The sequence below is a fragment of the Phodopus roborovskii genome, unplaced genomic scaffold (assembly GCF_943737965.1).
Source record: "Phodopus roborovskii unplaced genomic scaffold, PHOROB, whole genome shotgun sequence".
NCBI classification, from domain to species: Eukaryota; Metazoa; Chordata; class Mammalia; order Rodentia; family Cricetidae; genus Phodopus; species Phodopus roborovskii.
This window is the reverse complement of record NW_026125577.1, coordinates 1806027-1818259: the sequence shown is the minus strand read 5'-3', so window position 1 is coordinate 1818259 and position 12233 is coordinate 1806027.

Sequence of the window (12233 nt, the reverse complement as noted above, 5' to 3'; positions counted from 1 at the left end):
GAAAGAAAAGAGGAACTGGCTGAATGCCCTGCCCATCTGCTCAGTGGGATTAGCCCTCATATTACAAACAGTCTTTGTTTTCCTTGGGTTAGAATTTAAGACTGATTTAAACATGGTCTGTTTTGCTTGTTTCTTGGTAAATAAAACACTCAGGAGAACAATGGTCCAGATTCTACTGACACTGATACTTGTGATTGGAGGAGAATCTGAGTGCCTAGGAGAGAGGATGGGAAGGCAAGCAATGTGCTAATTCTTAGTTTCTCCAGGCTCACGTTAACCTGGAAATTCTACATGCTTAACTCTGAATTTCCAGGCACGTGGTATGAAGGGGAACAGCATATGTAATTTGCAGACCAAACTATTTTGTATGACCTTTTGTCACTGTCAGGAGACAGAGGTGTGTATATCTCTGTGTATATTTCACATTATGTGAAATGCTATCTTCACATTCAGCCTCTTGTGTCTTATCAGTGTCAGGGGTAGATGCCCACACTCTAGACTGTCTCTTGTATCCAGACTCAGGTTCTGAGATATAGATACATTGATGGTATATTTAAAAGTCCCTCTTGTTTTCCAAAATCATCCCATGTTGCTTTCAATTTTTTTTCTTGTTTTTGTCTAGGCTCTTCTCCAAGTGAGGGAAAAATGTGTGATTGAAATAAGAGAGAATAAGTAAAGCCAGGATGGAATAGCACGGGGCTTGTGCAAGCGGGTGGGCCAGCCCCATGGCTGTCTCTATAAGCAGGCAAGTAGGGCTCTCCTCTTCTCCTGTTCTTTCTGGGATTTCTTTCTGATGAAGGATTTTTAGATTTGTTGCTGTTGTTTCTTTTTATATGTTTTACAAGAGATGAACTTTTCCTGGTATGGCCCAGGATTGAATCTTAGCTTGGGACTCTTGATGTTCCTCTTCTGTTTGCAAGGTTCACTGAGGATCCACCCATCTTTTAGAGAAAGGCTGTCTAACATTTTTGTGTCTCTGGGTCACATTGAACAAAGAATTGTTTTGGGCCTCACAAATAGACAAACACTAATAAAAATCAGTGAGCTTAAAAAAACAAAAACAACTACCATGTATAATTTTCATGATATTGGTCACCATAGATAAACCAAGAAATTCTCATAAAATGACCCTAATTATACATCGCCCTGTTCAGAGAGAGGCAAGGGTTCAGGCAGGAGGCTTACAACAGGTACATTAGGCTGACTAATAGGATCTGAGGGTGAACGAGTCAGTTCATACACTCATTGTTACCATGGTTCTTTACTTACTTTTCATAAACTGTTCTTCCCAAAAGTTATCCTCAAAAATTCTCCTTAAGAGTTCTCCTCAAAAGTTCTTAAAAAACACTCTCCTATACTTCCTTTTAAAAATTCTTAAAAATTCTCATAGAACTCACAAGGTTTCCAGTTTATATACCCACAGACACAATTAGCAAATCTCTGACAATAGTGAGATACTGGACATGCATATTTCTCACAGCCAAGAAGACAGATAAGGTCTTGACAACAGCATGACATCTTATGTCTCAGAGAGGAGACACGACTTGTAAAATGTCCAGGCAAACGTAAGTCTCAGAGGGGACGTGACTTGTAAAACATGCCATTAACTGATTAAAAGGGACTTCTCAGAGCTATTTCAAAGGGAAAAACTAAGGCTCTGTAGTTTGAGATCTGAGGCTGCTGCTCTTACTGTTGTTGCCCCAGTGAGAAGGAATTCCTGTCTCTGGAGCCTTTTTGAGAATACAAGGCACCCAGTATATTTTCTCCATCAGAAGTTAATTCTGGTGGGTTAATACCTAGAATATTAATTGCTACTTCTGTAATAAATGATAAAGGCTCTCAGCAAGACAGCCTCAAAATTGTTCAATAGGTATCATTTGGGATCACCAATAAAGAAAAAGAACAGCCCTAATCCTGCTGCTACTGTGTCCTGTCCCCATCAAGAGCACCCTTGGAGCTCTGATACACACCCACCCATCCCCACCGCGAGCCTTCACCACCCTACCCTGTGCCCTACCCTGCCCACTGTCCCACCACTCTGGTTGTGTACTGGGACAGAAGGTGGAGCCAACAGTCCACCCTACTTTGTAGACTTCTTGGAGTAACTCTGAACAAAGGAGACCTGACTATCCACGCTGGACCACTCCTAATTTCCACCTGCTTGGTCTCTGACCTCACCTCCAGTCCTCTGCTGGAGTCCTGGGCCCCTCCCAGAGATCCGCCTATCTCTGCGGGTCCACTCTGAGATCCTGCCAGCAAGAACGTTGATACCCAAAGCAGGACCACTGCTAAAGAAAGAGGCCTCAGCGGGAGAGTGCCAGTTTCCAGTGAGATCCAACTATCCTGCAGAAACTTCTCAAGTTTCAGCTCAGTCTTCGTCCTCTTCTGCCAGCCATTGACCAGAGCCATTGGCTAGAGGCATCTTATACTACATCCTCAGCCCTGACCCTATTCCTGGGTCCCTGTCTGCAGAGAGACCTCCTATAGAGCTTGGGCCACCCAGATATTGAATCTCTGACCCACATAAGCCCACAAGAGAAGTACCATAGAGAGAGGGGGACACCCCACAAACACCTACTGGAAAAAGCTATGGGAAGAAGACAATACAAGAAAACACCTAACAACAGAAAGACAAGCATGACACCACCAGAATTTAGGGAATCTACATCAACTAGAATGGAACACAACAACAAAACAGAAGAAGCAGAAGGGAACGACTTAAAAATTACCATCATAAAAATGATAGAGGCCATCAAAGAAGATGTGAGAAAATCCCTTAAAGAAATGGAGAAACAAACAAACAAAAAAGTGAAAGAAATGAACAAATTCCTTAAGGAAAGTACAGAAATCCAAGAAGAAACAATTAAGCAGGTTCAAGACTTGAAAACTGAAATAGAGAAAATAAAGGCAACACAAACCGAAGGAATGCTGGAAATTGAAAAACTGGGCAAAAAATCAGGAACTACAGATGCAAGCATAACCAACAGAATTCAAGAGATGGAAGAGAGAATCTCAGGCGCAGAAAATAAACTAGAAGAAATAGATTCATCGACCAAAGAAAATCATAAATCCAACAAATCCTTAACACAAAACATCCAGGAAATGTGGAACACCATGAAAAGGCCAAACCTAAGAATAATGGGCATAGAGGAAGGTGAAGAAACCCAGCTCAAAGGTGCCAAAAACATATTCAACAAAATCATCGAGGAAAACTTTCCAATATGAAGAAGGACATGCCCATGAAAGTACAAGAAGCATACCGAACAGCAAATAGGCTGGACCAAAGAAAAAAGACCCCTTGACATATAATAATCAAAACACCTAGCATACAGAATAAAGAAAGATTATTAAGAGCAGCGAAGGAAAAAGGACAGGTAACATATAAAGGCAGACCTATCAAAATTACACCTGACTTCTCCATGGAAACCCTCAAGGCCAAAAGGTCCCGGATAGATGTTCTACAAGTATTAAGAGAACACGGATGCCAGCCTAGGCTACTATATCCGGCAAAACTCTCAATCACTATAGATGGAGAAAATAAGATATTTAATGACAAAACCAGATTTTCCCAATACGTATCTACAAATTCAGCCCCACAGAAAGTATTGGAAGGAAAACTCCAACCCAAGGAAGGTAACTATGCCCACAAAAATATAGGCAACAGATAATCAAACTACACCAGAAACCAAGGGTAAAGCATAACTAATATATTCACAATACCACTGCCAACAACAAACCTAAATCAAACAAGCATCAACAATCAATGGACCTTACTCACCCTCAACATTAATGGTCTTAACTCACCTATAAAAAGACACAGGCTAACAGAATGGATATGAAGACAGAATCCATCCTTCTGCTGCATACAAGACACACATCTAAGCTTCAAAAATAGACATTACCTCGGGATAAAGGGTTGGGAAAAGATTTTCCAATCAAATGGAAATAAGAAACAAGCAGACATAGCTATCCTAATATCTAACAAGTTAGACTTCAAACCAAAATTAGTCAAAAGAGATGAAGATAGTCATTTCATATTCATCGCAGGAGAAATCCATCAACACAAAGTCTCAGTTCTGAACATCTATGCCCCTAATACAAAGTCACCCACATTCGTAAAAGAAACACTCCTAAAACTCAAAGCTCATATAAAACCTCACACACTTATAGTGGGAGACTTCAATACACCACTCTCAACACTAGACAAGACCACAAATCAGAAACTCAACAAAGAAACAAAAGAACTAACAGAAGTTATGTCTCAACTGGGGTTAACAGATATCTATAGAACATTCCATCAAAACACAAAAGAATGTACCTTCTTCTCTGCTCCACATGGAACCTTCTCTAAAATCGACCACATACTAGGTGACATAACAAACCTCAACAGATACAAAAGATTAGGAATAATCTCCTGTATCTTATCAGACCACCATGCTTTAAAATTGGAATTCAACAACAACACAAATAGCAGAAAACCTGCAAACTCATGGAAAATGAACAATATGCAATTGCACCACACCAGGGTCAAAGAAGAAATGAAGAAAGAAATTAAGGACTTTCTAATATTCAATGAGAATGAGGATACAACATACCCAAACTTATGGGATACCTTGAAAGCAGTGCTACGAGGGAAGTTCATTGCACTAAGTGCCCATATGAAGAAAACAGAGGATAGTCACATAAGAGAATTAACAGCGCAACTGAAAGCCTTAGAAGAGAGAGAAGCGAACTCACCCCATAGGAGTAGCCACCAGGAAATAATCAACTTAAGGGCTGAAATCAACAAAATAGAAACCAGGAAAACAACACAAAAAGTCAATGCAACAAAGAGTTGGTTTTTTGAGAAAATCAACAAGCTAGACAAACCTTTGTCCAAATTAATGAAAAAGCAGAGAGAAAACATGCAAATTAACAAAATCAGAAACGAAAAGGGGAACATAACAACAGACACAGAGGAAATCCAGACAATTTTCAGGCTGTACTTTGAAAATCTGTATTCCACAAAAATTGAAAATTCAAAGGAAATGAACAAATTTCTGGATAACTATCACTTACCAAAATTAAATCAAGAACAGACAAACAACTTAAATAGACCTATAACCCACAATGAAATAGAAGCAGTCATCGAAAGCCTTCCAACCAAAAAAGTCCAGGGCCAGATGGATTCAATGCAGAATTCTACCAGACATTCAAGGAAGAACTAATACCACTACTCCTCAAACTGTTCCACAAGATAGAAACAGAAGGTTCATTGCCAAACTCTTTTTATGAGGCCACAATAACCTTGGTACCCAAGTCTCACAAAGACACAACTAAGAAAGAAAACTACAGACCAATATCCCTGATGAACATCGATGCAAAAATGCTCAATAAAATACTGGCAAACCAAATTCAAGAATACATCAGAGAAATCATCCACCATGACCAAGTAGGCTTCATCCCTGGAATGCAGGGATGGTTTAACATACAAAAATCTATCAACGTGATCCACCATATAGACAAACTGAAAAAGAAAAACCATATGATTATCTCCCTAGATACTGAAAAAGCCTTCGACATAATTCAACACCCTCTCATGATAAAGGTCTTGGAGAGGTCAGGGATAACAGGAACATACGTAAACATAATAAGAGCAATATACAGCAAACCAACTGCCAACATCAAACTGAATGGAGAGAAACTTAAGCCAATTCCTCTAAAATCAGGAACAAGACAAGGCTGCCCTCTCTCTCCACATCTCTTCAATATCGTACTAGAAGTTCTAGCTAATGCTATAAGACAACAAAAGGAAATCAAGGGCATCCAAATTGGAAAGGAAGAAGTCAAACTGCCTCTATTTGCAGATGATATTATAGTTTACATAAGCGACCCAATAAACTCTACCAGGGAACTCCTACAGCTGATAAACACCTTCAGCAAACTAGCAGGACACAAGATAAACTCAAAAAAATCAGTAGCCCTACTTTTTTCAGACGACAAAGAGACAGAGAAAGAAATCAGAGAAACATCACCCTTTACAACAGCCACAAGCAACATAAAGTATTTTGGTGTAACGCTTACCAAACAAGTAAAAGACCTATAAGTAAGAACTCTGTGGCTCTAAAGAAAGAAATTAAAGAAGATATCAGAAAATGGAAAGATCTCCCATGCTCTTGGATAGATAGGATAAACATAGTAAAAATGGCAATCTTGCCAAAAGCAATCTACAGATTCCATGCAATCCCCATTAAAATCCCACCACAATTCTTCACCGACCTTGAAAGGATAATAATCAACTTTATATGGAAAAACAAAAGACACAGGATAGCCAAAACAACCATATACAATAAAAGAACTTCAGGAGGCATCACCATTCCTGACTTCAAGCTCTACTACAGAGCTATAGTTCTGAAAACAGCCTGGTATTGGCATAAAATAGACAGGTAGACCAATGGAATCGAATTGAAAATCCTGACATTATCCCACACACCTATGAACACCTGATTTTCGACAAAACAGCTAAAATTATACAATGGGGCGAGGACAGCTTCTTCAACAAATGGTGCTGGCATATTTGGATGAGGGTGTGTAGAAGACTGCAGATAGACCCATGTCTGTCGCCATGCACAAAACTCAAGTCCAAATGGATCAAAGACCTCAACATCAATCCAGCCACATTGAACTTCTTAGAAGAGAAAGTAGGAGGTACCCTTGAACAAATTGGTATAAGAGACTGCTTCCTGAACATAACCCCAGGGGCACAGACACTGAGAGAAACAATTAATAAATGGGACCTCTTCAAGCTTAGAAGCTTCTGTAAAGCAAAGGACACAGTGGACAAGACCAAACGGCAGCCCACAGACTGGGAAAAGATTTTCACCAAGCCTATATCCGACAAAGGGCTGATCTCCAAAATATACAAAGAACTCAAGAAACTAGTCAACACAACACCAAATAACCCTGATGGGAGATGCCATTATGTATATATGTTTCTCATACTGGTTAATGAATAAAGCTCTGTTGGCCAATAGGAAAGCAAGATAGGCGGGACTAGGAGACGAGGAGGAAAGAGGAAGGAGGAAAGACCCAAGATGGAGAGTCTGGAGAGAACAGAACTGCCATTCTTCCGCTCTCGGTAAGACCTCGTGGAAATACATAGAAATGGGTTAATATTTAAGACAGAGCTAGCCGATAAGAAACTAGTAACGGGCCAACAGAATTATATGAAATACAGAGTCTCGGTGTGTTAATTGGGGCTGGTGCGGTGGCGGGACAAGACCAGGCAGCAGGCAGAAAAACCATACTCTTTACATAACCCAATTAAAAAATGGGATACAGAACTGAAGAAAGAATTCTCAATAGAGGAAATCAAAAAGGCTGAAAGACACTTAAGAAAGTGCTCCATACCCTTAGCTATCAGGGAAATGCAAATCAAACCAACTTTGAGATACCATCTTACTCCTGCCAGAATGGCTAAAATTAGAAACACCAATGACTCATGTTGGAGAGGATGTGGAGAAACAGGGACACTCCTCCACTGCTGGTGGGAGTGCAAACTCATAGAGCCATTTTGAAGATCAGTATGTCGGTTCCTCAGGAAAGTGGAAATTAGTTTACCACAGGACCCGGCAATCCCCCTCTTAGGCATATACTCAAATGATCCACATCCATGCAACAAAAACATCTGTTCAACTATGTTCATAGCAGCACTATTTGTAATGGCAAGAACCAGGAAGCAACCTAGATGCCCCTCAATTGAAGAATGGTTAATGAAGATGTGGCACATCTACACAATGGAATACTACTTTGCAGAAAAAAATAATGGTATCTTGAAATTCGCAGGCAAGTGGATGGTACTTGAAGAAACCATCCTGAATGAGGTAACCCAGTCACAAAAAGAGGAACACAGTATGTACTCACTCATATATGGATTTTAGACCTAGATCAAAGGATCACCAGCATATAATTCACACAACCAGAGGAACTAGGGTACAAGGTGTATTCTAAGAGATTCATATAAAGTCCCTCACAGAATCGGGAAGGGACAAGTCCCCCAGAGCACAGGAGAAGTGGGGGGGCAGCGATTGGAGAGGGAAGTAGGAGAAAACGAGGGGGAGGAAAAGAAAACATGTGCGACCAGGAAGATTGAGCCCGGTTAGGAACAGAAGACAGAGAGAGAGAGAGAGAGAGAGAGAGAGAGAGAGAGAGAGAGAGAGAGAGAGAGAGAGAGAGAGAGAGAGAGAGAGAACATAAACAAGGGAGCCAATATTGGTTTGAAGATAAAATTGAACACAAAGAAAGGTCTAGAGAACTACAAGGCTGCTGCCAACTAACAATTTGAGCTTCCATGGAAAGGCTACCATAAATGCCCTTCCCGGAGAGTGAGATCAACAACTAACTTATCCATGGAGCCCTCATCTAATACCTGTTGGAAACAGGAGTTGAACTAGAACCCAGATGCAGTTGGAGAGGACAAGACCAGGCAGCAGAAACACATAGAGACAGCTTACCTGAACAAGGAGGAGCTAACAGGCCACCAGACTGATAGCTGGGAAGCCAGCATGGGACTGACTCAGGCCCCCCTGAATATGGGTCTCAGCCAGAAGGACTGAGCAGTCTAAGGAACCTCAGACAGTGGAGCCAGGATGTATCCCTGGTGCACAAAAGGACCTATCGAACACATTCCCCATGGAGGGATAACTGCCTTAATCTAGAGACAGGAGAGAAGCCCTAGTCCCTACTTCACATGACCTGTCAGATCTACATGACCCCAACTGGATGGCATTCCCCTACATATGAAATTGGGGTGGGGGGGATGGGAAGGGAGGGTGTTTAGAGTGCATGTTAGAGGGCAGAGAAGGTAAAAGGGAGGGAATGAGAGAGGGAGAGGGAACTGGGATCGACATGTAAAATAATAAATTAAATTAAAAAAATGCTGACTCCAAACTTTAAGTTCAAGGACAAGTTACTGGGGAAAAGGATTTCTATTTTTGTTTCCACAGAAAATGAAAAGCTGTGGATTCCTTCCAGACTAATGTGGTTTGATCATGCCAGAACACTTGAAACAGAGTACCAGGTGATCCTACATACAAAACAGCTGGACAAAGCAGCCTTACAGACTACAGCCAGGATTTCTGCATCTTCTTAGAATCCCCTATGACAGCGCCCCTTACCAGCAGGAATTAGTTAGAATAGAACGACACCCAAATTTCCAAATATTGTCTATAAATGTTTGTTTTCATTTAAATGGACTTGGTTATATAAAATAAAGAAAAATAACATATCCAAGTAATAAAATGTCACTGATTTTTATTGTTATTATAAAAGTGAGCAACACAGAACAGTCAGAGAGTGAGCTATCTGACACTGCATTTGAGATCTTACTGCATCCATATGTGGCTGGATGGAAGTGGTTACAATTCTCAGTGAAGTCTTAGAGTGCTCATCAGGTGTTTCACAATTTCACGTAGTTGTTTCATTTTTGAAAACAGTTGCTCATCATTGTAGGTGTCATAAAAGCAAAGAGTGGGGCATGACTATGAAGTGAGAAATACATGTTTCTTGGAAAACAACACCTGTAAAAATCCAAGAAGGAAACACAATTAAAATTTTCTTTTATTTGGATGTCTGGCTGCAGCTCTAAGCAGTTTGAAATTGGCAGGCAACATATCTACATTGACTGAAAACAGAGTTGGAAATTTACCAAAATATTTTTTGAGGAATCTTGAAATCTGTTTCACATACTTTAATTTTATTTATGTATTTATTTGATTTTATGTGTTTGAATGTTTTGACTGCATGCATGCATGGGCACCATGTATATGCCTGGTGCCTTTGGAGGTCAGAAGATAGCACAGGGTCACCTAGAAATAGTTACAGATGGTTATGAGCTACTATGTGTTTACTGGGAACTGAACCCAGGCGGTCTGCAAGAAAAATGATTAGCCTTCTCTCCAGGCTCTCATATTCTTCTGTGAAATAAATAAGCTACATTTTTTGTTGTTGTTGTTGACAAGGGCCATGCTAGTGAATGTGTCAAAAGGGACAAAATTGTTTGCCTTAATTTGAGAGTACCATGATTTCACTTTCATTTAAAATTTTGTTATGATTTGAAATATTGTATTGTTAAATTGGGTTTCACTTTAAAGAAAACATAACACATTTAAATTATGGGTGACATTTATTAAGAATGCTAAATCTGTATGGTAGTTTTCATAATCAAGTTCTCACATAAATTCAGTTTTGAAACCATAAACAACTTGATAACATGCTGAAATGATATAATTCCTTTTTATCATTTGACTTTAACTTAGTCATCTTATTTGTGGAAAGTCCAGGATGTTGCTCAAGTCAGCATCAATGTTTTAGAGGAATTTCTAGGATTGTTAAGGACTTTTATTGCCCATCATTTATAGAACCCATGGTTTTGACGATTTGCATAACATACATTTGTAATGCTTTTGTGCATAAAATTTCTTGATGTGCTGTGTAATGATACTTCATTAAATGTGAGTTCAGAGTGGCATTTGCACCACCTATTAACATTTTCAAAGGTGTCTCTTTCTTTACCTACCAATAATGGGGCATCAGCCATAACAGATGTTGATACTGGACAAAGAAAATGGTTTAACATATGTTTTACTGCTTCATATAAGTTTCTTGATATAGTGTGTCTTTTAAGGACACTAAATAAACTAATTTTGAATGACATTGCATTTTTCATAAAGGCCACTAATAGAAATGGCAAGAAAATAGAAAGCAAGGATTGGGTTCTTTGACATTTCAGATGTCTATGAAGAGCGAAGTCGAGAGCTAATTAAGGCACTGTGGGTGATGCATGATGTGCCTCTAAGGTGTGGGAGTACTTAATACTTAAGAATACTTACCTAGGACTGGAGAGATAGATTAGAGGTTAGGAGCTCAAAGGTTGGCTGCTCTTCTAGAGGTCCTGAGTTCAATTCCTGACGATCACATAGTGGCTTGTAACTATCTATAATGAGATCTGGTGCCCTCTTCTGGCATGTAGGCATATATGCCGGCAGATCACTATATACATAATAAATAAATACTTAAAAAAATGTTTACTTGTCTTCTAAACACACACACACACACACACACACCTCTACCTCTCATTTTAAAGGGAATAAGATGATGGGAGATGTCATTCTGTAAATATGTTTCTCATACTGGTTAATGAATAAAGCACTGTTGGCCAATAGGAAAGCAAGAGAGGAGGGACTAGGAGACAAGGAAGAAAGAGGAAGGGATAAGGAAGAGGCAGCATGGTGAGACTGGGGAGATCAGATGCAGGCCCCATTCCCCGGTAAGATAAAAGCATGTGGAAATATGTAGATTAACAGAAATGGGTTAATACTTAAGACAGAGCTAGCCGATAAGAAACAAGTACCTGGCCAACAGCATTATATCAAATACAGAATCTTGGTGTGTTAATTGGGGCTGTCGCGGCGGTAGGCGGAAAAACCTTATTCCTTACAATAAGAGATAATTTATTCTGAAGCAATGCTGAGTGCTGAGAGCCTGGGAACACAGATTTAAGTTATTCCAAATTCTATGTTTCAACATGGAAAACATTTACATAGTTTTACAGAATAAAGTAATGAATCAAGGCACATCAGAGAGGTGTTTACAAGAGGAAGGGAACTTTTCTACAGGCCCGAGATGCTATCTGATGAGTTTGGGGCTGGTGGAAGCCAGTGGTTGACTAAGTTAATAGAGTCCAAAGATCTCTATATACTAGCCACAGGATGTTAATTCAGAGGAAAAGGTGGACTAGCTCAAGATAAGGTAATTAACCTTAGGAGAGATTATTTAGTTCTAGATAACCAACCTCTGCTGTCACAACTTCTTTCCAGGAGGTCTTTTTTCTTTATTTTATGTGCATTGGTGTTTTTCCTGCATGTATGTCTGTGTGAGGGTGTCACATCCTCTGGAACCGGAGTTACAAACAGTTGTGAGCTGCCATGTGGGTGCTGGGAATCAAACCAGTGTCCTGGGAAGAGCAGCTAGTGCTCTTATCCACTTGCACCATCTCTCCAGACCTTTCCAGGAGTTCTTGCTCACACACCTATTACATGCAATAAAACCTCATTGATAAATTGCATTTCACTTTAAGCACGGGTCAACCAGATGATGCCAAATCAACTGCCTGTACTTAGAAGGTAGCACACCAGAGACTGGACATTACAGTAACAGTGAAGCCACACACATGCACCAATATCAAGAGCAGTGTG